General features: G+C 45.3%; 1 protein-coding gene across 1 annotated transcript in view; it reads right to left on the bottom strand.

Moving 5' to 3' along the window:
- The window catches only part of EXT1 (exostosin glycosyltransferase 1), a 282,239-nt gene that overhangs the window by 119,161 nt on the left and 138,689 nt on the right, over window positions 1-24,389 (bottom strand). The gene's annotated exons all lie outside the window — the stretch shown is intronic.

Raw genomic sequence — 24,389 nt, 5'->3', positions numbered from 1 at the left:
GTACTTAATGTAATTGACAACACAACCCATAAAAATATTCTTCCTAAACTAATCAAATCATTAAAGTGTCAGCTTCCATGCAGACACTCCATGGTGCTCCTGCCCCTGGCCCAGATTCAATTCAAATGGAATCTTGCTGAATCGTCCTGATTTATGAAGTCTGGGTTTCTTCACGCTGCCCCCACTCCCCGTTGCTCCACTCTGCCTGCCTGAATATAGTCGTCCCAGCAAGCAAATCAACTGGCAAGGGGCCAGAAGCCAGGACACAAAGCACGCTCTTGTCAAACGGTTTCCTCATTAGCCGTTCACGCACAATAAAGGCTGTAAGGTTTCCTCTGGTACTCAACGCGTTTCAGAGCATTTTCCCCATTTGTTTAGAGGCTGAGGCTGGGTTGAAAAATAACTTGTGTGCTATGTAGCAGAGTGAGCACTGGATTGAGAGGCAGAGGAGAGAGCGAGGGAGAAGGGGGAGGGATGGGGGAGAGAACACACAGCGGCTTGTGGTCTGTATATTAACACAGCCTGATTATGACAACTGCTCCTGTGGCTCCCTAATCAGCCTGGTACTCCTCAAGGTGCTCTACTGAGCGGGGTGTACCCTAGTCATAGAGGGCCTGACTATTCTCCAAAATAATACGGATCCAAAAAAAAAAAAAAAAAAAAAAAAAAGCTCGTTTTATGGCCCTTCCCTTTTGGAATCACAGCAGCAGAAGCCTCTGTAGGAAACCTCTCCTTATCCCACACCAATCCCAAACCAATGTTTTACCTCTGCACATTCCCTCTAGGGTTACCCTAAATAATTTCTACATTGGGGTGCTCTACACTATGGTAGCCCTTAGCCCCACGGGGCTACTTAAATTTAACTCATTAAATTAGACAAAATTTCGGGGCACCTGGATGGCTTAGTGGGTTAAGCCTCTGCCTTTTGCCCAGGTCACGATCTCAGGGTCCTGGGATCGAGTCCCACATCGGGCTCTCTGCTCAGCAGGGAGCCTGCTTCCCCCTCTCTCTCTGCCTGACTCTCTGCCTACTTGTGATTTCTCTCTGTGTCAGATGGATAAATAAACTCTTTAAAAAAAAAAATTAGAAAAATTTAAAATTTAGTTTCGTTGTCCTATGAGTCCCATTTTGAGAACTTCCTGGCCTGATGGGATTTAGGGCCAGTGCACAGGACGGCCCAGATGAAGAAGCCCACCGATCTCTAAAGACCCCCACCTCGTAAAGGAGATATGCTCATCATTATTTTCATTTTGTAATGAGATGATTTTGGACCCAGTGCCCACTAGCATTCTTTAACATAAATGAATGTTAACACATGAACAACAACGAAGTTATTCAAGGTATACAGATCAAAGAAACTGAGGCTATAGTTATTCACAGTCTGCAGGGTACCAGACCCCAGCCTACCTCTGCAGCCTTAGCACCCACCAAAACCCATCAAACATTCATCAGTACCTCCAGGTAGTCCACACCACTTGCTAATTCCCCAATAAATTACCCCCTCACTCCACCCCCTGCTGTTTCTTCTTCTAGGAAGCCTCTCTTACCTGTGCAAATTCAAGCCTTCAATCAAACACCATCTCTTCTGTCGACCCCCTCCCCTCTGTGAGAGTGGGCCCATCAGTAAAATTCTTAATAATAGCCAACATTTATCAATTGTGCCAAGCTAAATACTTTACACAGATAATCTTATTTAATTCTCACAAACCCTGTGAGGTGGAGACTACTGTTTTTTTGCCATTTGACAGATGAATAAAGTGAAGCCTAGAAAAATGACTTGCCCAAAGTCCCACAGCTAATAAATAACAGAGCTGGGATTTGACCTCGGGGCCCTCCAGCTTCAGAGATTAAACTCTTAACCAATGCTTTGTATGTTTCTTTTCTTGTGGCGCATATCCTATTATTCCTTTGATTATTGCAAATTGTGTACCCATCTGTCTCCATCCCACCGTCTTCCTTGGATTATTAGAAATTCCCTGAATGCAGAGACCACATTTTATTCCTTCCCCCCCTTACCCAGCACACAATAAAAGCCAAGGAATAAAAAGACCGAGTAAGTGAATGAGTGAACAAATGTTTCCATTTGTCCATGGACCGTATCTTTCAGAATCTAGTTCTGGACCAAACTACAAAGTGGTAACCCTTTTCAATCGCCAGAAATGGTGACTGCCAAAGGGGTACGCCAAGGAGGCCTCAACTGTCCTCCAGATGATTTTCACAGCTACACCAATAAGCCATGACATTCAATGACACAAGCCAAGATTCACCCACTGCCAGATTCTGAGTGGCAGCCAGAGTGTCACCCAAGAAGTGATGCTTGTTTCAACTCATCTCCCTTGGGGCTCAGCCCATGCAGCCAGTAGACGACAGCAAGCTGCTGGCCTGGGCTGACTGGTGAGGAAGTAGGGCGATGTGCGCAGGGGCGCGGGTGGGAGAAAATGCTGGCCCAGAAAGAGAACCTAGACAGGGAGGTAGAATCTCAACGGCTCTGGAATTGTGCAGAGAAAAGAGCAGGAGCTCAGCTAGCATTACTGGGAAAAAACCCACAGACCCCAAACTGGACAGGCTTGGAGGAAGAGTCCCTTGGAGCCAAAACACTAGGCAGCTTGGAAGAATGTTCTAGCTCATTTAAATTCAAAGAACCTTTACTAAACAGCTATGCAGGAACAGTCCTGGGGTCTGGAGAGTGTCTAGTTAAAGATGAAGTAAAACATGCGATGCGAGAAATTCATTAGCCTAGCAGGGAGCCGGACATTAAGCCAATCCACGGTGACACCCGGTTAAAGCTTGATAAGCAAAGGCAGAGACAAAAATATCCTTAATTCAGAATGAGGATTTCGGGGCCCGGGAAAACTTCACACAGGTGGGGTCCTGACGGATCAGTGAGAGTGTGAAGGGTGAGTAGAATGGAAGCCGCTGGCATCCTACCCAGATCCCCTCTGCTTCACTAAGTACAATCTTCCCTATGACATGCGTGTTGGCTCTTAAGGACTTCAGAGAGCTGTCCTGGTAGCCGGGCTTGTCACCTCTAGGGGAAAGGCCTGGGTGTTTACCTCCCCCATCCAGAGGGGAGCCTGGAGCCTGGCCTCTACAGGTTGTCGAGCTCCCCAGGCTGCAGGCAGACTACAGCTGAACCCACACCTTTGCCTCCCTTCTTGTCTTGCCCTGTCCTGCTTCCCTCACACCTTTCCTGGTTTCCATAAAGAATACGATCTCAGGGGGCACCTGGGTGCCTCCACTGGTTGAGTGTCTTGATTCTAGGTTTTGTCTCAGGTCTGCGTCTCAGGGTCATGAGATCGAGCCCCGCGTGGGGCGCTGTGCTCAACATGGAGTCTGCTTGAGATTCTGAATCCCCCCCCACTCTGTCCCTCTCCCCTGCATGTGCGCTCTCTCTAAAGAAATAAATGAAAAATCTTAAAAAACAAAACCAAACCACAATACTATCTCAATGTTAATCACTTTGCAAGAGAACCCCCAACTGAGGCCCTGCCTCTGACGTGGGGCTGGGGTGGGATGCAGGCAGGGTGGCCACCTGATGAACACAGACAGCCTATGGAACGCCACGGTAAGACGCTGGGCATTTTGTTACAAAAGCCACGCAAAGCCACTGGACAGTTTTAGAGGTGGAGGGGGACCTCAGAGTCTCTGACTTGCAAAATCTGAAAGCTGCAACTTGGTTACTATCATCTACGGAGGGCAGAAATCCCTGGGCCATAGGCTTGTCATCTTAAAGATGGGTGGTCTGGGCAAACTCCAGGGAGGCTGGATCTAGGGCTGTGGCAATGGGACCAGGAAGGGGGGCAGACGCAGAAGGGGCCACTAGAGAAACAGCAGCGAGCACAGGCCTTCGCCACACACCGTGCAGGAAGGGCCGGTCGTTGATGAACCTTGTCCAGCAAACCCCATGCAGGCCTCCTGAGAGGGCTGGCACAGAAGGGCTCTGTTCTGACACATTTCACACCCTCGGACTAAATCCTCTGTTGTTCTACAGCACGTCCTTGAGAAAGCTCCAAACACAAAACTCACTGTCCCCTCCCTTCAAACCATCCGTCATTTTGTCATGAAACCACAGGGCAGACCCCACAACCATCCAGTGCAGGACACGGTGAGAAACGGGATGGGCGAGCGGCACGCATCCCTCTCCTGCTGGGTCAGTCCGTGTTGCTGGTGCCACCACTGTCCCTCTCCCCCACTTCTGCTTGCCGTTTCCTCTACCAGGCACAGGACTAGTCCCACCATCCAATTTCTACACATTCCGTACATAGTCTCCTCCTATTTCCAGATGGGACCATTGAGGCTCACAGAAAAGATAAACTATTCAAGGGGCCAGACCTAACTATTCACGTATTTAGGTCTGTCTCCAAAGCTCACGACTTCATTAATATCCAAACTCATTAATTTTAACATGGAGGGCACAATGATGGGTTAAATCCCAATTCCTCATCCCCTTAAACTCAGCTCATGGTTTACGGCTAGTACTTTACCCCCAACGAACCACATCTTCCTCTGCATCCTCGCCCATAGACCATAGTCATACTGACCTGTACACCTGAGACATTACCACAGCTCTTCTGGGTCTTTCCCTAGGAGACTATAATGGCTCAGGGCAGAGGCAGATCCAGTCCATGCCTTTGCTATCCCAGAGCCCAGCACAACAGCTGAAAGGAGTACATGGTAAGAAAACTTCTAATTTCGGGTGCCTGGGTGGCTCAGTCGATTAAGCATCCAACTCTTGATTTCAGCTCAGGTCATGATCTCAGGGTCTTGAGATCGAGCCCTGCATCGGGGTCCACACTCCGCGTGGGGTCTCCTTGAAATCTCCTTCTCCCTCTCCGTCTGCCCCTCCCCTGGCTCATACTCTCTATTTCAAATAAATATATCTTTTTTCTTTTTAAAAAGAAAACTTCTAATCTCAAAAATCCACCAAGTTCTGCTGAACAATCTCATATAGCAAGAATTACAGATGATAAAGCCAGACGGCCTAGGGGTCTAACTCCTAGCAAGGCGCATGCTAATCAAGTGATTGTGGGGGAAAACACGCAGTTTCCCCCGGCCCCTGGATCACAGGAACATGAGGCCACTGGCTCACAGACTCTCCAGTGATGACACAGATCTTTTCCAAACTAACTGATATACACATTTATGCTAGAACAAGACAGTGCAAATCTAATTTTCTAGTGGCTCTCTTAAATGTGTATTTGTGGAAAATACTCATGTAGAAGCTTTAAGCCATTTAACCAAAAGCTTAACTGACTTTCCTTTGCAGAGTATTTAAGGAAACATTTATTTAGGCAAATTTTAAAAGTGGTTTTATGAAATCTTTAATGTAAACATGATATTCTGCCCTAAACCATCCAGATTTAAATGATGAGTATCTCGACACCATACAGTAACTGCTCTGCAGAGACAGCTTTCAATGACTCTGTCTTTATTAAAAGGCAGAGGTAGAGAATCACTAGCTGCTCTTAATGGTCTAATGATAAAGTAGTCACTGTTTGGTCTCCAGTACCTCCGCTCAGTACATATACCTCATCCTTGTAGAAGCCTATCCCCTTTCTATAAAGCAACCGATCCCCAAGCCGTCACCAAAGTACAGCTTCCGATTTGTGAAGAAACAAGGAATCTGCTCTACGTGGGTTTTCTTTTTCTCCTGCTTACAGAGGGTCCTACGGTCCCCAGGATACTCCCTTTCCTGGAAGATCATCTTCTTGTCCTGAGAAAATTCTACCCGGATTTATGACCAACAATGAGATAATAGATCAAATATGCAGAGAAATCGTATAAGAGAAAAGGAGCCATCATAATAGACAATTAGGCAACAGGCACCAGCGGGCCCCTCACAAAAGAAAAAAATGCATATGGTGAATAAATATTTGAAAAGATTTGCAAGCTGACCAGTAATCACAAACACACAAATGAAAACAAGTTTCCCTTTTTTAGTCCAACAGGTTGGCAAGAATTTTTTTCTTTCCTTAAAGATAATTACTTGATACCCGCAAGGGTGAGAATAAATAGACCCTTCACTTGATCTTAGCCAAAAGGCCGAGAAGCGATAATAAATAGACCCTTAGAAGCTCCTGGTAAGAAAGTGAACTGGGAGGTTCACTCTTGTGGGGGTGCAACTTGGTGATTCCTATGGAAATACCTAAAGAGGTGTGTAAAAAAAAATCCCATGTTGGGGCGCCTGGGTGGCTCAGTGGTTAAAGCCTCTGCCTTCGGCTCGGGTCATGATCCCAGGGTCCTGGGATCGAGCCTCACGTCGGGTTCTCTGCTCAGCAGGGAGCCTGCCTCCTCCTCCTCTCTCTCTCTCTGCCTGCCTCTCTGCCTACTTGTGATCTGTCCGTCAAATAAATAAAAATCTTAAAAAAAAAAAAAATCCCATGTTTATTATAATCACAGCCCCGATGAGAAGGAGGCATATGGCAAACAACCAAATGACCAACAATAAGTCCTTCGATAAATAAATTACAGTCCATCTATGTCAAGGAACACTATGTGGCTACATACCAAAAAATTACGTTTGCAGAGGAGTTATTTGCTAGAATGGAAAAGTGCTTCTAGTGGACGGTGAGATGAAAAAAAAGCACGTTAAGAAGCAATGGTGGTATTTTTGCAAAATCAAGTATGTATGTGTGTAGGTGCACACATGTGCAGTGTGCATCCCACACATGGGCGCACAGGGCACAAGGCACACGAGTATCTGAGGTGAAATGATGAGTAACTTTCAACACTGACATTTATTACATGTGTATTACCGTGTGGACTTGGTTTCTGTTTTGCCATAGGAAATAACCACCAGATCTTGGGCCGGTGATGGGTCGTCACTGCAACAGGACAACCCTATCACCTATGAGGCTCGTCTGCTTCTTTACGCCTCCTACTCCTGCTGTCACCCCCGCTCTGGTTTCTAGCACCCCCAGCAAACTTCACCGAGCTCCCATGTATGACTTCACGCCCCTTCCCCCACCCCACTTGCTGTTCCCTCAATGACTACCCCTTTATCAGTTCAGTTCCAATTTCTCAGAAAGGCTCCTTTCTGTATAATGGGTATAAGGGAGATCAGGAAGTTGCGGTGGTTTTTAAGCTGTTGATCTTTCCCCAATTCTAACTTTAGCTACAGGAAAGGAAATGGGTATAGGGAGCATAATGCCCCGAAGACCATACGGGAACCCAGGGCTCAGTTACTTTTAACACTTCTCTTGCTACTCTATGGAGCTGTTGCTTTGGTATTTCTTTTTCCCATGTGATGAATGTGAAGAAGTAAGAATTCATCAGATAACAGCTTTGCCCTACTACAACTAAACTGTGAATAGAGCCTCTACTTAGACATCCATGAAAGGTTTTAAGACAGAGAACCAACCACCTCTTGACTTTCCAACGGGAAAAACTCACACCAAGGTTGGAATACCTACTAAGAACACATCCACTACAAAACAGGCAATGTTTATTACTGATACTGTTTGTTTTCAAACCTACTCTCCCAAATTCAAGGTACAATTATTGATTTTTTTAGACAGAGATCATAAGTAGGCAGAGAGAGGGGGAAGCAGGTTCCCTGCTGAGCAGAGAGCCCAATGTGGGGCTTGATTCTAGGACCCTGGGATCATGTCTTGAGCCAAAGGCAGAGACCCCAACCCACTGAGCCACCCAGGCACCCTAATTATTGATTTTTTTTTTTTTTTAAATAACAACAGAAATACTATTGCCATAACTCACTGAGCCCTTCTATGGACCAGGCCTATGTGCAGGACGATAAGAGACAGGAGCCCACGGACCATCCCCACTTTACTGATGAAATAACTGAGGCTTGAACAGGTTAAGGGACTAAGGGCACACAGTCAGCACATTGGCACGGCCAGGAACTGACATCAGAGCTCCCAGTCCCTTCCCCAGTTAGGCCATCAGGCTCTCCCTCTGTGAGGCTCCATTTTAGCACTTACAGGCCCTGGAGCTGTGGCCATGCTGTCCTCCAGAGAGTCCCCTCAGAGGCCGTTTGGACAGAGGGCGCTGAGTATAGCGGACCTGGGAGACCTCCACTCTCCCCTTTAAGGTACTAAACTTTACCATGAGAGTCTAGAGGTATGGAGTATTGGACAAGTGTCGATGTCTAAGATTCCTACTCTGTGTTCTATTCGAGGAAATGAACTGAACCTAAGCAAGTAGGACTGGGGTTTTGAGGGTGCCCATTTTAACCAGAACTTGTTTATGAGGCATATATGACATGCCTATCTCAGTTTCCCCTTTGGCATTAAAGCCTGAGTAATGATTTTTCACTTTACATCAATGCTCTGAGTGAAAACCAATAAAAGGGAATGCAAAGCATTTAGAACACAGGAAAACCCTAAGTAAATGCTGCACGGTGCTTAATCCCGGCCCCCTCCGGGGCCTGTCCCTGAAGCCAGTCACACAGAAGGAAGGTACAGACAGGCCAAGGCCTGCTGAGACACAACCAGGGAGTCGAACAACCTACAAGCCAGCATGTAGACGGGGATCATAAGAAAGCAGACGAAAGCTTCAACAGTGGGGCTTTGGCATGAGGACCAGGAGCCGGCTTGCGGCTAGATTCCACAAACAACAGGCACTGACTCGGGGGACGGTGGGAGGCCCATGGCTTCATGAGTATTAACCTCTTGTGCTCCCTTGTGGACCTCACCACCGGCCCTCATGCCACCTGGCACTGTCCTGAGGGAGTTTCCACCAACCCCTTTGGGGAAAGTGAAACTTACATTGGGGAACAGACAAGAAACTGACTTCTGGCTCCTCCTCCAGAATGCATCTTTCTTCCTTCTTCCACAACTGCTTCATCAGCATTTTGCAGAGGAAACCATGGAGGACTCTGCGGCCAATTTCGCAACATTTATAGGACGTACTTTTGAGAAGTAAAAGGGCTACCTGAGCCAGGAAGTGTTACAAAGGAGCCTCCTAAGCTTTAAGCAGAGATCTGTTCTGTCTTGTTGAAAGCGGCCATAATAAGTTATTAATTCCACTTAGGATTTGAGGCAGAAAAAAAGAGCAGACATGATGATACACAGATGTGCTTAATCCACATAAACTAGGACAAGAAGTCACTTTTGTGGGTAAATACACTTGCACCCCAGTTGCAGGGGTAGAATGTTCTGTATTACAGGGGCCTTAAGATCTAGCCCTTAGTTCAGAGCTCAAACACGTAAGTTATACTTGACATTTTTCTAAATTCACCCTTTTCTTTGAGATAATGTTTACATGGAAAATACACATCCTCATCTTACAATTTTCAGGGATCAGCTACTATGACTTAAACTTGATCATTTCTATTTAGTGAAGGCGCTGGCCCAGCAAATTGTCTTGGGAAAGCACAGATTCGTCACTAAGTTCCGAAACTTTTGGGGAAGCTGATGACACTTTAACCACAAACAAATCAACGGGGCTCAGGTTAGGATCCTCTGCAAAGCAGACAATGTCGGGCTTCTTGGTAGGAAAATCAAAAGTTGTTAACTCCCACTGGTGAGAGATTACTGTCTTGATCATTAACTTAAATCACATTCTTGCCTACTTTGCTGAGTACAACTGATAAATAGGCATGATAACCCTCATTGTTAAGGAGCTCAAAGTCTGCTGGGGGACACAAGGTGAACCAGCAACAGAGGACACAGCCCCTAGTGAAAGCTTGGAAAAAAAGAGTGTAAGTAAGCATATTTGAATATTCAGCTTAATACAGAACTAGGAAGGCAGAAATTATCATAGTTTCATTTCAAAGGTCAAAGTCCTAGTCCTCCCTTCTTGGGCCTCTCATTTGAAGAGAACTTCTCCCAGTTGTTCTCAAGACAGTGAGAGGATATAGGTATTCCCTGAGCCCTCAAGGAGAGAAAAACAGCCTCCACCCTCCTTACTCTGTAATCAATCAACCAGCGCTCTGAGGTCTCGGGGAGGCCTGTCACTGACATTCTCCCTGCTCCCAGAAAAGATTTACAATGGCTTACAATAAACACACGTATGTCCAGAGCAATTTTTTTTTTCCCCAAAAAGAAAATAAAGCGAAATACCTAAATCGGTATATGGTAAGAAGAGAGAGAGAAAATGATGCTCTGAATCGGTAACAAACTCGCAGGTCTTGCTAGAAAGCACCAAATTTGGTTGAAAGCATTCTAGCCCTCACAACAGGGCTGGGGGTGGGCGGGGAACAGAGGAGTCATTTAACCCTGTTTGAGGGAGAAAAAGAGAAGCTGTAAGTTTATGAGAAGACAACTTCTAGTTAGTTTAAACGCCAGAGAACAAACTCCACAGGTGGCCATATTGCTCATCAGCAGCTCTGTTAGGTTTTAGGAGCGTGGATTCCAGTGAGAATCTAAGGGAAGTTCTAGACCCTGTCCCCTCATCAGCTTATCCTCATACAGTTTTGCAGATACTCTCAGGGTTCCACGGGCCTAGGCTGTATACTTGCTTTGGGAATGCTCTGTAAAGTTTAAATTCATCTAGGAACTCCTCAATATTTATTCTCTACTGAATGCATACAAGGCCACTTACTGAAGCCAGACACCTTGGAGTAACCCTGCGAATACGGTTTCTTCCACCTGCCACGTGCAGCCAACAACGGCTTGTAATCATAAATCAGAATTGTTCCGCTTGAAAGGAGCTTTAGTAAAACCCTAGTAATTTGTCTTGATCTTGTTTTTTTCCCCTTTCTTTATCTTGGGACCTGCTTGCACTCGTATGCTAAGATATTCCCCCTGTTTATCTACTTATGTTTTTGAGTTGTTGGTTTTGAATTCTTGGCTTTCACATATTCTGCATCTTAAATTCCCCTAATTTACTGTGTAATTAAAACACCCATGCACATTTGTTCTCAATTAATGGAGACAAATTATTCCCCAGTGGAAGACAGCTCCATTCCAACTTGGAACTGGAAGGGCGGAGAGGCCTGAATTTTAAATGTTGTCTAATGACGCTAATATTCTTTGTTGACTATGTTTAAGAGATAGGTTAATGTATCCTTGGGAGACAAATAACCCAAACACTCGTTCTCACCCTCAGAAGCAGATGATTTTGCAAATTCCCAATCAATTTTCTAATCCTTATTATCTTAAATATGTCAACAATTTAAGATCATTGCCAGAAGAAAAAAATAAGTTGGATAAAAGAAAAGGCAGTTGAGCTGGCTGAACAGCATTTAGATTCAATAACAAACATCCACTTGAAGTCAATGGAGAATAAGCCTACACACTTAGAGCTTTGGAAATATTTGAGAGCATTAGAAAAAAAAAATCACAGTGGGCTGGAAAGAGAGATTACATTTATAATTTGCAGGTAAAATTAATGTTCCCTTGGGCTTCCTCATGAGTTAACTGTGGGAAAAAAAAAAAAAAAACAACCAGAAATAAATGAGTTGAAATTAGAGCTCAGCTCTTTTATACGGAAGTAATATGATAGAAAGTCCCCAACAATATAAAACAGGAACTAGGTTAAATGGTAAAAATTTCAATGTGGTTTGAAAAAAAGAGAGAGAGACAGTTTTTACTAATTAAGACTTTTTGAGGGGGGATGTTCAGAAAAGGAAAGAGAACAGTAGGTAACAGTCACTCAGTCTTGAGGACATAATCTGAGAAACTGTGCTAAATACTTAAAAACACTTCATTTAAACCCAACTTCTATCTCACTTGGGAAGTGAAGTTATGTCCATTTTGTAGACAAGGTAACTGGAGCTCAGAGAGGGGAGACTAGGGGGCATCTGAGTGCTCTTCTAAAATTATTACCAAGGAAATCTCTATTAGGCTGGCCATCCAATCTACAACATGACCTTGGAGAGGCCACAGGTAATTCATATCACTGATTCTAAGCCAGCTGGCTGTAAGGGCCAAATGGGGATTTACGCTGGGTACTTTGTTCAGGGTTCAACACACTTTAATTACATCAGATAATGCTTGCTGTTCCTGTTTTTTCCTGGAAATGGGGTGTGAGTCCAATTCCTATTTAAGCTCCTGCCACAATGAATCTTTACTTTGTCAAAACAGGACAACACGACAGCTAAATGGAAGTGATCACAAAAGGACAAGAGGCTGTCTTGGGCTCGCATCATGCTCAGGTCCGAATTTTCCCTTTGGGTCTTACGTAATCCTGACATGAAGGAACCAGGATGAGCACACCAGGGTAAGAACCAGGTTAAAAAGATTGGCACTGAAAGAGGTTAAAAAAAAAAAAAATCTGAATACTGGACCATTAAATGGATGCTCTATGAATTGTGCTCAAAGGTAATATTCAAATTCACCTTGTTTTAGTGTAAACCAGCCCAGAGCTTTAAGGATAGTGAGTCTATTCCCTTATATGTTTACTAGGAGGATTTTACTGGCTCTCGACACTCTATGCAGGGAGAAACCAAAACGAAAACATTAAAAAAAAAAAAAAAGTGCATTTCTTTACTTTAAACAAAAGGGGCAATGTGTATTTGGGGGGAATGTTATTGAACCTTGGGCCTTAATTAAGATAAGGGTTAATTAAATCAATGTCAGAACTAAGAGTATCACCACATATAAAAAGATGGTTCCTAGTTAAAAAAAAAATCTAAATCTAAAAAAACCTAATCCTATTTGAGATCCTTTACTAATGGAAACCTTCCATGAGGGTTGCTTAATCAGTCCCTCTGTTTAAGTGGAAAGCTGGAGAAAAGGTAACATTTTATAGTATCATTTTTAATAGATCATTTTAGGGGAAGAACCAAAATACCGTGTCAGTAGGAATGGACCTGAGTCAGTAGGAATGGAAATCTCTTTAAAATGATTTGCATTCTTCCCTACTTCAGTGCCGCGTCCCGTCCATCCATCCATCCATCCGTCCCCGTGTCCCCCCCCCCCCCCCCGCCACTTCACTGGTCACTCCTCCAGAGGTCCTGCAAAGCCCATGCAGGAAAGTGAGAAGCCTCCAGGCAAAATGCCAGCAGTGCCGTGGGTCTCCTGTTCTTGTTTTCCGCCCAAAGAAGTTTCCTCCTAAATTCAGGAATCAGAAGTACCTCTTGCATATAGAAATCTGATGCTTTGATTCTTTTAATTAGCTGTGTGGTTTTTTTGTTTGTTTTTGTTTTTCTGAGAGAGAGGGAGAATGGGCAGGAGGAGAGGCAGAGGGAGAGGGAGAAGCAGACTCCCCGCTGAGCAGGGAGCCTGATGCGGAGCTGGATTCCAGGACACTGGGATCATGACCTGAACAGAGGGTAGATGCTTACCCCTATGAGCCACCCAGGTGCCCCAAATTAGCTTTTTTTCTTTTTTTAAATAGACTACTTCCTCGGCAGACAGCACACCTAGTAAGAAGTAGAAGACGGCTGTCTACATCAGGGGTCTGCAAACTGCACCCCAAGGCCAACTCTGGTCTGCAGTCTGTTTTGGTACAGCCCGCACACTCAGAATCATTTTCACATTATTCTACATGGTTGGGAAAAAATAATAATTTAAAAGAAAGATGAGAAAGTCAACTATGTGAACTTCAAATTTCAATGTTCATAAATGGTTTTCCTGGACTACAGCCACGCTCTCTCATTTAGTAACGTCTCTGGCTACTTCCACGCTACAAGGGCAGAAGTGAATAGTTACGACAGAGTCCGGAAGGCTCACAAAACCAGAAATAGTTACTATGTGGTTTGTCAAAGAAAAAAGTTTGCTGACCCCTGGTCTAGAAGGTTTGGACCTTATCCATGGGTAAACGAAGTCACTCTCAGAAAACACAAAAGCATGGCTCCCGTGGCTTCCAGTGCTTTTGTGTGTGTGTGTGTGTGTGTGTGTGTGTGTGTGTGTGTGTGTGTGTGTGATTGTCAGAGGATAATCCTAGGACCCGCCCCACGTCACTCACAAGGAATCCTTTTTTTTCTTTCTTAATACACATCGCCACATTGTCTTTATTAAACAGCATGTGCATTAGCAGTGCAGGTAAGAGAGAAATGGTAAAATGTTATCTGAGTACAAAATTAACGTCATATTTAAAAGACCGTTGGTCCCCACATTCCAAGCCTCCTCCGTCAACAATGACAGAGTAGGGACCTCATTCCAGGTTCTCTGCTCATGGGGATGAAACTTTGGGAAGGGCACAGTGCCTTAAAGGAATCTGTCATTTAGCAAGAAAACAAAATCGGCTCTCAAAAATGTGGGTGGGGAGACACTTTCCAATGAAGCCTTGGGATCTCTTCCCCCTGTTCGGTGAGCACTGGCTTCAAGAAGGTTCCACCGTGGCAGAACAGAAGATGGATTTCTGGGCACTGAAGAGGCTGGTCAACTTCAGAGTATGTTATCCACTGACAGACCTACTTGTCAGCTGTACTGAGTACAGGACTGAGTAAGATAGTTAGAAAACCCAATACATAATAGCTTTTAATACTGGCCAAGATGTATGCATTTTAACTTAATTTGCTTTTCTCCATTTTACCCACTCTCCCCACTGTACCCCAAATAATGATTCCCTTGTTTGTTTCTCAAGCCTTCCAGGGATTTGTAGCTTATCTGATTTCCAGCTCTAACTCAGCTGTCACTTAGGCAAGCTACACAATATACGTATTTCTGCTTCCATCTTTCCTCATAAAACCATCCGGTTAGCGTAACTGGGCTTGGCTCCCCAGACTACGGGAGGAGCAGTCATTCTGCTCCCATGATTCTGACAATGGTTTCTTCCCCCAGTACTGGGAACCCCAGGAAAGCCGCAGCCTGAACACTGGCCTGGGTTCCCGCTCAGCTGCCACACTCGGCTCCTGCGGCCCCTGCCCATCCGGGGGACCACACTTCTCCCGACAATGTCTTCCTGAAACCCCCATATACTTATTGGCCCGGTATGCCAAATGATCAGCCCCCCAGATCTCCCAGACCCAATGATGCCTGTGCTTCTGGTCCAGACCGTCGTCTGTCATGCAGCCTTGAAGTTGGGTCATTCCCACAAGTGTTTCATTCCTCTCCCATTTTTTTTTAACTTAATGTTTATTATAAGACCAAAGGATTATGAGGCTTTCAGTACTGTACTAACCACGGCTACCGTTTACTGAACGTTTCTAATGTGCCTGGCACGCTCTCAGGTGCTGTATGTACAAGCCCACCAGATTCTCACAATGATCCTATTAAGCACTATTGTTATCCTTATTCCACCACTGAAGACACTGAGGCTGTGGCAGGCATCTTGATTATCACTCCAGAATAGCCACTGCTGTCCTGGACCCTCCTTTCAAGAAGAATCCACACTAAGTATCTACTCCCTTCCAGGGCCATCTGCTCGGGGGAAGGCTAACACCAGCTCCCACTGATTCAGGCTGGGTCAGCCTGTCGGGGGGCTGCTCTTCCGCACCCCAGTGATGGTGTGGAGAGGGACTCTGCACAGGGGTTCCAGGTCTGCCACGGAGGACACTGCTTCTAGCAGCTGCCATGCCCTGAGGAGAGGAGAAAAATCAGCTTATGACCCAGACTGGAGTGCTGACTTAGCAAAGCAGAAAGGTACAAAGTACTTGGAATCCCACGGAGGTGGCCAAACCTTGGAATGAGCCAACTGTGGAGCTCCCCACCCACCTCTGTGCTCCTTGTCAGGTCCATTAACCCACCTAGGCCCTTGCTAAATGAGACAAACAATGAATGGAATGGAGGTTCAAAGGTGGCCTGAATCTGGAGCCTTCTTTTCAATGCCAGCACTGCCCAGCAGGGTTGTAACTTAAAACTCCATTCTGCAAACTCTTTGCATCTGTGGATTATTTAAAACAAATGTGCTACCAAGAGCACAGCGTCACCCAACCCAGCCTCGCCCAGAACAATGTTCCATCCCAAGCATAGCCTGGTTATGACTAGTTCTCTCATTATAATGAACGATATTTGAAGAAGATGGAATCTCAAGTAACAACAAAAGCAGCTCATTTAAAAGGTACCTCAAGGGGTGCCTGGGTGGCTCAGTGGGTTAAGCCTCTGCCTTCGGCTCAGGTCATGATCTCAGGGTCCTGGGATCGAGCCCCGCATCGGGCTCTCTGCTCAGCGGGGAGCCTGCTTCCTTTCTCTCTCTCTCTCTCTCTCTCTCTGCCTGGCTCTCTGCCTACTTGTGGTCTCTGTCCATCAAATAAATAAATAAAATCTCAAAAAAATGATAAAGTATTTTAAGACAGAGAACAGAGCTTTAAGATTCTTATGTGTGGGGCAGACCAGGCGGGGGCTGCCTACCAACAGGTGCGTGTTCCCCATGGGGAAAGAGGGGAATCCGGGGGACATAAATACACGGGGGGCAGCTCAAGATCCAAGTGCTGTGCAGAGTTCAGTCCCACGACCGAGGCAATTTCTATCCCGAGAGATGAAGTGGCAAGTCTGAAACAGGCCGTTTCCCCTTCCCAGGCTGTGACAACACAGTCATGATTTCCTGTGTAACTGGAGCCATCGGACAGTTCCAGAAGAGTGGCTCACCTCGCTTTGTGTCTCGGCAACAACAGAGTGTTAGCAGTCACAAAGAGGGATACACAAACCGAGGGGGAGAGGCTCGTGAGGACCAAGGAACCGGAGCAGGTACGCAAAGCAGAAAATCCCACGTGTAAGTGTTTTACGAGGATTCTGCTTCACCTGATGATAGCTGACCGTCCTTCAAGCTAAGACACCAAGATAAAAGCAGGGAATTGGTTAAATCCATTACTTTTGACAAAGTTGCAGACTATTCAACCAGTAACACCCGGTGCCACCATATTAAACTGTCTGTAGAGATGCCAGGGCCTCCGATCCAAACAGCCAATAATTCCCTGAATGCCAATGAGCTCGCGCTGCCCCGGCTCAGAGCAGAAAGACTGCAGATCTTCAGGAGACGGACCCCGAGACAGGATCGGAGAAAGCTCTGGCACAGCCCTGGCCCTGCCTTGAAGAGGTCCCCGCCACTCCCTGGGCCTCCGGTTCCTTGCCTTGAAGAGCAGAAATCCAGTCCACGTTGTACCCATCCGTGGCTCTGGGATGGAGCATAACCACACTGTAGAACAGAAAATCCAAACTTCTACTGAAAGAATAAAGGAGTCAAGTGCTTACTAGGTACCACGCATGCAACGTTTTCGTCAGGCCTGTGTCTTACCATAAAATTGGGCCTGTAGGTCCTAATCTCACCTAAAAGGATTAGGGATTTGAACAAGGCAGTTTTCCACGTGTGTGTGTGTGTGTGTGTGTGTGTGTGTGTGTAGACCAGTGGTTATAGAAACACAAACTCCTCAAGGACCCCCCCCTAGGTAATTTTTCAAAACAATGACACTCTATCCTGTGTATGATACACTCAGAGCAAACGGGTGAGACGTTTTCATGGCACAGCGCACACTTTCAAGGACTGTGGGCCTATCTGTACTTGCTTTTTATTTTTTCGTGAAGGGTCTGGGGTGGAAGGAGGGTAAAATGTTCATTCTTTTCCTTCGCTCTTTGCCCAGGCTCTAAAGAAGATAAAAACGCTCATTTCCACCTTAAAGTGGAAAGCATGTCTGTGCCATTCAAGATACTTAACTACGCTTCTGTTGAAATGGGCCTCCGTAGACTATCACCACTAGGTACTCAACGGATCTGATCTTTGCAGCCGTCCCAATCGGCTCCTTCTAAAACTGAGACTAGTAAGAGCAGGACTCTGGTTACTCCTTTCCGGGGAATAAGGGAGGAAACAGGACAGCTTCCCATCCCTCTAAAACCAAGCACCATGAAGAGTTCCTGCTAGCCGGTCTTCTGCACAGGTGTGCTTTGTTTTCAAAGGTTTAGAGGCTGACAATGGGGAGTCTGTTAAAGCAGAAGGGGGGAATCCTTCGAGGCTTTTCTCGAGTGCAGGGTCGTTTGTGAACAAGATTCCAATCCCGCAGGAAAGTATCCAGACCTTAACGCACACCGGAGAACAGAGGTTGGGGCAAAGTGAGAAACAATGCCGGAGCCTGGAGAGGACCCAGAAAGTGAAACCTGCAGAGACAGGCTGTCACCGCTCCCCAGATGACCCTAAACCTTCCAAAAACAACGTGACCTCCAGAAGGAACCAAGAGTGCGCCTCACACTGGAGTTCAACGCAAGTCACTCCCCCTCCTGCCCCACTGTTGGGTAACGGAGAGACAGAGATGCCGAAGGCACATACAAACTAAGATAGAACCTGGGCCATCCCAATAGTCTCTGAATCTAGACTAAATCTAGACTAAAACCTCATCTTTCCCTCTAATGAAACTGTTAACCTCTAACATAATTTTCAGGCTGTTTATCTGCTTTCCAAATTAAAACAGCAACAATAATAAACTATACTCTCAAAATCTTACATCAGAGCAACACACTAATCTTTGATCTACTGGTTAGCAAATATTTATTGAGCATTTCATGATGACCCACAGGCACCAGTTTTAGTCCCTGCTAGTAGAACTGGACCCTCTTTTCTCAATGTACCCAGTCAAAAGGAAGTGATTTACTAAACTTTAAATTATTCAGTTAAAAATAGATTCAATGATCTTCCCCTACCCCCACCCCCAGCCCGTATCTACCATTTTCATCTAGGGGCTTGCACTCCCCGTCTCTGGCTTCTCTATCAAGCGGCCCCATTTCACTCCACATGGAAATCTCTTCACGGAAGTCACTGAGAACCAGCAGTAGGACAGACTTATCCACACTGATTTCCCATTACTGCCCTTGATCGAAGGGTCTGGGTCTTCCTCAGATCAGCTGGGGTCTATCAGCTGAAGGGACCCAGGGATGAACTCTGGGGTCTAGTTTCGATACCTCCTCCAACCAGCATCACTTTGCACCTGGGAAAATTGGAACACATTGGTGCCTGGAGTGAGGGGAGAAGGGCTTGAGACGGGTTAGTCTGCGGGAAAGCTGCACTCACTGCGGAAAGCTGGCCTAAGGACGGGCCATCTTCCTGTAGGAGACACAGGACTCTCACACCTGGCACACAGCGCCTGGCCCCCACCTCGTGCCTCCCTTCCTGGCCTCACTACTGCCCATCATTGCCTTCCATTATGTAGCTCTGCTTCTGGTTCCCCCACACCAAAGAGGTTTCATCCTTCTGTGTCAGAAGCGCCCTCAAGCTGTAAGTACAGAGGTGGGGGCACTACCTCAGGAGGGGGATATGTCACTGAGGAAGCTACCTACCCCACCCTCATCGCCTTCACCATGTCATTGTCGTCACCTGCTTGACACAAGGTGCTGCGTGGACACCTTCGACTATCCGACTTAACCTTCTAGTTACCCACCATGGAAACAGCCACTGTCCCCAATTCACAGATGGGAACACTAGAGGTCACAGAGAGAATGAGACCGAACCCATGTTTGCCTGACTCCAGAGTCCAGGCTCATAAATGCACTGCAATGTTTCCTCATGATACAGTTGTCTAGTCACACTGAACCCAGCATTGGAGCCCGGCGTTAGGGTTAGGAACCCAAACTGAAGGAGGCTGGACGTTTAAGGGCATATCCCACCTCTGCTCTAGATGCCCAGTTTTGCCACTTACTTTCTCTATAACCATGGTCAAGTTACTTAGAATCTCAAGGCTTTGATGTGACCTCACTGGGCTATGATGACCACTGACCAGAACACAAGACTTAGCACAGTGGGTACACATAATAAATACCCAATACAATAGAAAGTGTAACTTATGGACTTACCTACACATTGAATAAAATTTGTGTTTTCCACGGTAAAACTTAATGCTATTTCCTACATGTAATCCAAATGCATCCTCCCCCACACACGTACATCTTACCCCCACTGTGCCTTTGCGATCTTCAAAAATCTACAAAAAGCTGCAAACCGAATGGACTCTTCTGGTTTTTATCCACTGAAGTGAAAGACGAGTCATTCACCACCACCTCATCTTAGAGGTACTCAACTGAGATTACACAGAAAAGGAAATCAGGGAGATGAATGAATCTTACAAAACAGTTTTACTTCTTTTGTACATAATTACAAGAAGCCAGATCTGTGCAACGAGGAATTTTCACCACGCGTAACAAATGGAGAAAATTGTAAAGGCAGGTGTGTAAAGCTACAAGGTGTTTTTTTTTTTTTTCTTTGTTTGTTTGGGTTGAAGATTTATTTGAGAGAGAGAAAGCACACGTTTCGGGAGGAACAGAGGGATAGAAATCTCAAGCAAAGATCTCAAAAAATCTGCTGAGTGCAGAGTCTGACTTGGGCTCAAGGCCACAACCCCAAGATCACGACTTGAGCTGAAATCAAGAGTCAGATCCTCAACCATCTGAGCCACTCAGCTGCCCCCAAACTCAAACAGTTTAATTACAATTGGGTTTGGACTGAGTCGAGTGCCCAAGGCGGCCATCTTGGGAACCGATAATGAGCATCCTGGATACTGGGCCGACAAAGGATGTTTAAGCAATGAAATTAGACATTTAATTTTGGATACTGCTACTTATGAGAAGCCTGGGGCAAATCATGCGAGTGTTAGTGCACTGAAGGGCTACAAGGAATCCTTTGTTTTTCAAATAATAACGAGGAAGAATTCCACAGCGCTGAAATGTACTCAAGATGTTCTAGGCTACGCCCTTACCCTGGTGACTCTAGCCGCCAGAAAAGGAAGCCAAATGAGGTACAATACAGCTACTTAATGATCACAAACTTTTTTTTTTTTTTTAATGGGGAAATTATCTCAATACCATTTGCTTTGGTACTGAGGAGACTCTAACCCTGATGAAATTTCAGCGCATTTGCTTGTCCAGAGCATTTCTTGAGTTTGAAGCAGATGTCAAAAGAAAAGCATACGGAATTGGGGACGGGAGGAGAACCCTGGCCTACACGCCTGAGGATAAACAGGTATCTTTGACATTTATCATGAACTTGAATATGCTTTGCAATTAAATTGTATAGTGCCTGGATGGCTCATTAAGTTGGGTGTCTGCCTTTGACTCAGGTCATGATCCCAGGGTTCTGGGATTGAGCCCTGCATTGGGCTCCCTGTTCAGCAGGGAGCCTGCTTTTCACTCTCTCTCTGCCTGCTGCTCCCCTGCTTGTGCACTCTCTGTCTCTGTCAAACAAATAAAATCTTAAAAAAAGAAAAAAGTAAAATAAAATTTATAGTGAGTTTAAGCAAACCTGGCATACAGAAATCTAGATTACCAAAAGAAATCATCTGGAGGTGAGCAGATATTTTATGAGTCTACCCATGTGAATTTCCAAAAGCTTTTAAGTTTTTCAAACTGGATGCTATTTGCAAACATGCAACTTACATGCATTTAATTTCAGAATTCATATATAAAGTGAGATTCAGCTGTACTCTGCTGAGGACAAACATTCTCACGGAAAATAAGCACTGGCCTTGCACCTGAAAGACAGTTCCTTCTCAGGAGCATTCAAGAGAAATGGCAGGTCCCTATAGCAAGATGCACCTGGGAACAGACCCTTTAAATGGCAGGCTGAGCTGCTGGGGACTTGAAACGGCGTGTGAACAACTCTTTCCTCTGTGGTTGCCTTGCACAGAACTACAGATCTTACAGCTGAAAGGGGTCTTACAGGGGTGCCCAGCTGGCTCAGTTGGTGGCACATGTGGTGCTAGATCTCAAGGCCGAGAGTTCGAGCCCCATGATGGGCACACAGCTTATTTAAAAAATGGCTCCCCCACTCTCTGAGTGAAGTCTGACTTCTGCCCTCAGTAGCCTCTCCATATATTAGTGATTCAGTATCTGTTTTGTAAGTGAGACCTCAGATTGTAATTAAGAATGATCGATGCAGGGGGAAAAAGCTAATAAGGCAATCAATTCCTTCTTTCGGTTGCCTCAAATTGTGTCCATTTATAGAGTGCTCATTTGTCAGTTCTGGTCACTGGTTTCGCCCTCATTCAGTTACCAGGTAATCTCAATCTTGGTCAGGGTCTCAGGCTCCTGAATTGAAGGAGTCGCCACCTCCTGGTAGCAGAATGTACTGCAGGCTATACCGTGGCTTCTGAAATCCGTTATCCATGTGGAATACTCTTCTTTCTAGGAATCTACGCCATGAGCAGCAGAAACTGCTTATGTTGCAGATAATGTGGCAAATCAAATTCAGCCACTGCTAACTACTTTATCCCCAAGAGTATAACGTGTGTGGCTGTTTACTCCAAATATAAACTGATTTTATTCCATACAGCCCACCTCCTCCTGACACCCCGGGGGGAGTCAGGTTCATTGGATGAAAGTCCTAATAATTATAACTAAATGGTTTCACTGATTAAAGCTGGTGAAAACTATAAAATATGGAACATTAATTTTAAGTACAAAACCATTGTGCATTCTCAAAGAAACTGCTTTGGGGAATTACAGTGCTTTTTTATCATTTGTTTACTTATATACTTTAAATATTTCCCCTCTATCCTCTTAATTTACATTATCTTTGAAGATAACAATGTAAAGCAAAGATAAGCTTCAGTCTAGACAACCCTCCCAGTTGATCCCAACTCCAGAATTAGTAGAATTCCAACGAAGTGCTTACAATTCTTGTTTGCTGAGTTTTTATAAGGATCCCCTGAGGTCAGCCATCACACTGGCTTGCAGAGTACTTAACTGCACGTGAAAGAGAAAGAAATAAAAACTGCCATAATCACAAATTTATGGAGAATGTAGAACTTCTGGTACCAGGAAGATGAGGAACTGTCCACTGAGGGAAACAAGAAGCGAGTCAATGCTGATTCTATAAAATACCAATTATTGAAACTGGAGACGGAGTTATACAGACCTTTGGTAGGATCACAGCAAACACTGCCATGTTCAGTATATTTTATCTTGTCTTCCCTTCCTCCTCCCATTAAGGGGTGTGTGTGTGTGTGTCTGAGTGTGGTAGGGGCAGGGGGGTGGTGGATAGAGAGGTCTATTTACCAAAATATGATTTGTAGGGTATTTTGCCTTCCAGTTTAATTCTTCATTCCAAATACAACCACAGGAGGCGAAAGTCACCTTGAAGAATTCCAACAACTTGCATTCAGGAGTGTGAATTTCACACAAATGGAAATCTTTGTTTTACTCCCTATTGCATTCCAGATGCCTAGAAAAGTAGGGCAAACTCAGTTAAGTATTTGTTGGCTCAACAAATGAAGCAAAGGGGAGAGTCAGAAAGAAATGAATTCACCATAATTTAGTCTCCTTATCCTTCGCGTTGTGCTTGAGATAATGGAGTACTTGAGAGTTAACTTGACCGTGGAAAGATACAACCAGTAGACCCACTGGAACTTGAGGACAGAGATAAAACATGGTCTAAATTATGTGTTGTTTTTCTTCAGTTTTGCGTACAGCATGATTCTGTGTTCAATCACCAAAGGTCTGGTGTCCTGGGCATCAGTCAGCCGCAGTTGAATATTAAAGATCACGAGGGCTGATTGCTGCTGTTCAATTAAAATCCTAGAGCCAAATCAGTCCTGCCAACTGGAGGACTCCCCCTGCAGCACAGCACTAAATATCTCGGTTTCGTTTTTCAATGGTCACATGGCAAACAAAGGGAAATGAGCTCCAAAGTCCACCAAAGATAATGCTGGCATTTTGGGGTCAGAAGCCCCTGGTTCCACAGAGTCAATCAATATGGTGCGATCGAGAAGACCGTACCTAAACCACAGAATGTAAAGGGCACTTCCCAGATACAGAGTAAGAATGTTTTTCTTCCTCTTCTCTTCCAGTTATTTTGAACTAGAAATGGTGAAACACTAGCTCATCGCCAACTATGGGACAGGCTCAATAAATACTTAATCAATCTCTTGAACTTTTCCTCCAATGCTCAAAACAGAGCAACATTTCCAGAATTCGAAAAGGGGGGGGGAAAGGGATCTTTTTTTTTTTTTTAGGGTTAATTTTTAACCCTAAGTATGTTAACTATTCACACAGATGGTTCAGACCTAGGGAGTAAATAGAAACTCCTCCCACCACGAACAGAGGGGCAATGTCCAAATGTCCCATTGGAGGAATAACCAAGAAAAGCATTTCTTCTCCATCAAGGGCAGGTCCATGACAAAACAACAAAACAAAACAAAACAAGGGGCGCCTGGGTGGCTCAGTGGGTTAAGCCTCTGCCTTCGGCTCAGGTCATGATCCCAGGGTCCTGGGATCAAGCCCCGAGTCGGGCTCTCTGCTCAGCGGGAAGCCTGCTTCCTCCTCTCTCTCTCTGCCTGCCTCTCTGCCTACTTATGATCTCGCTCTCTGTCAAGTAAATAAATAAAATCTTAAAAAACAAAACAAAACAAACAGAAACTACCTATTTTGCTGGCCAAAATTACCACGAATAGGTCTATGGTAATTTAATTCTCCTTAAAAGGTATAAAAGCTCCAACCTAATGGGGCGCCTGGGTGGCTCAGTGGGTTAAGCCTCTGCTTTCGGCTCAGGTCATGATCTCAGGGTCCTGAGACTGAGCCCTGCGTTGGGCTCTCTGCTCAGTGGGGAGGCTGCTTCCCCCCGCCCCCCGCCTGCCTCTCTTTCTACGTGTGATCTCTCTCTCTCTGTCAAATGAATAAATAAAAAAATCT

The sequence above is a fragment of the Lutra lutra genome, chromosome 4 (genome assembly GCF_902655055.1).
Source record: "Lutra lutra chromosome 4, mLutLut1.2, whole genome shotgun sequence".
Lineage (NCBI taxonomy): Eukaryota > Metazoa > Chordata > Mammalia > Carnivora > Mustelidae > Lutra > Lutra lutra.
This window is presented reverse-complemented; position numbering and strand designations above follow the sequence as displayed.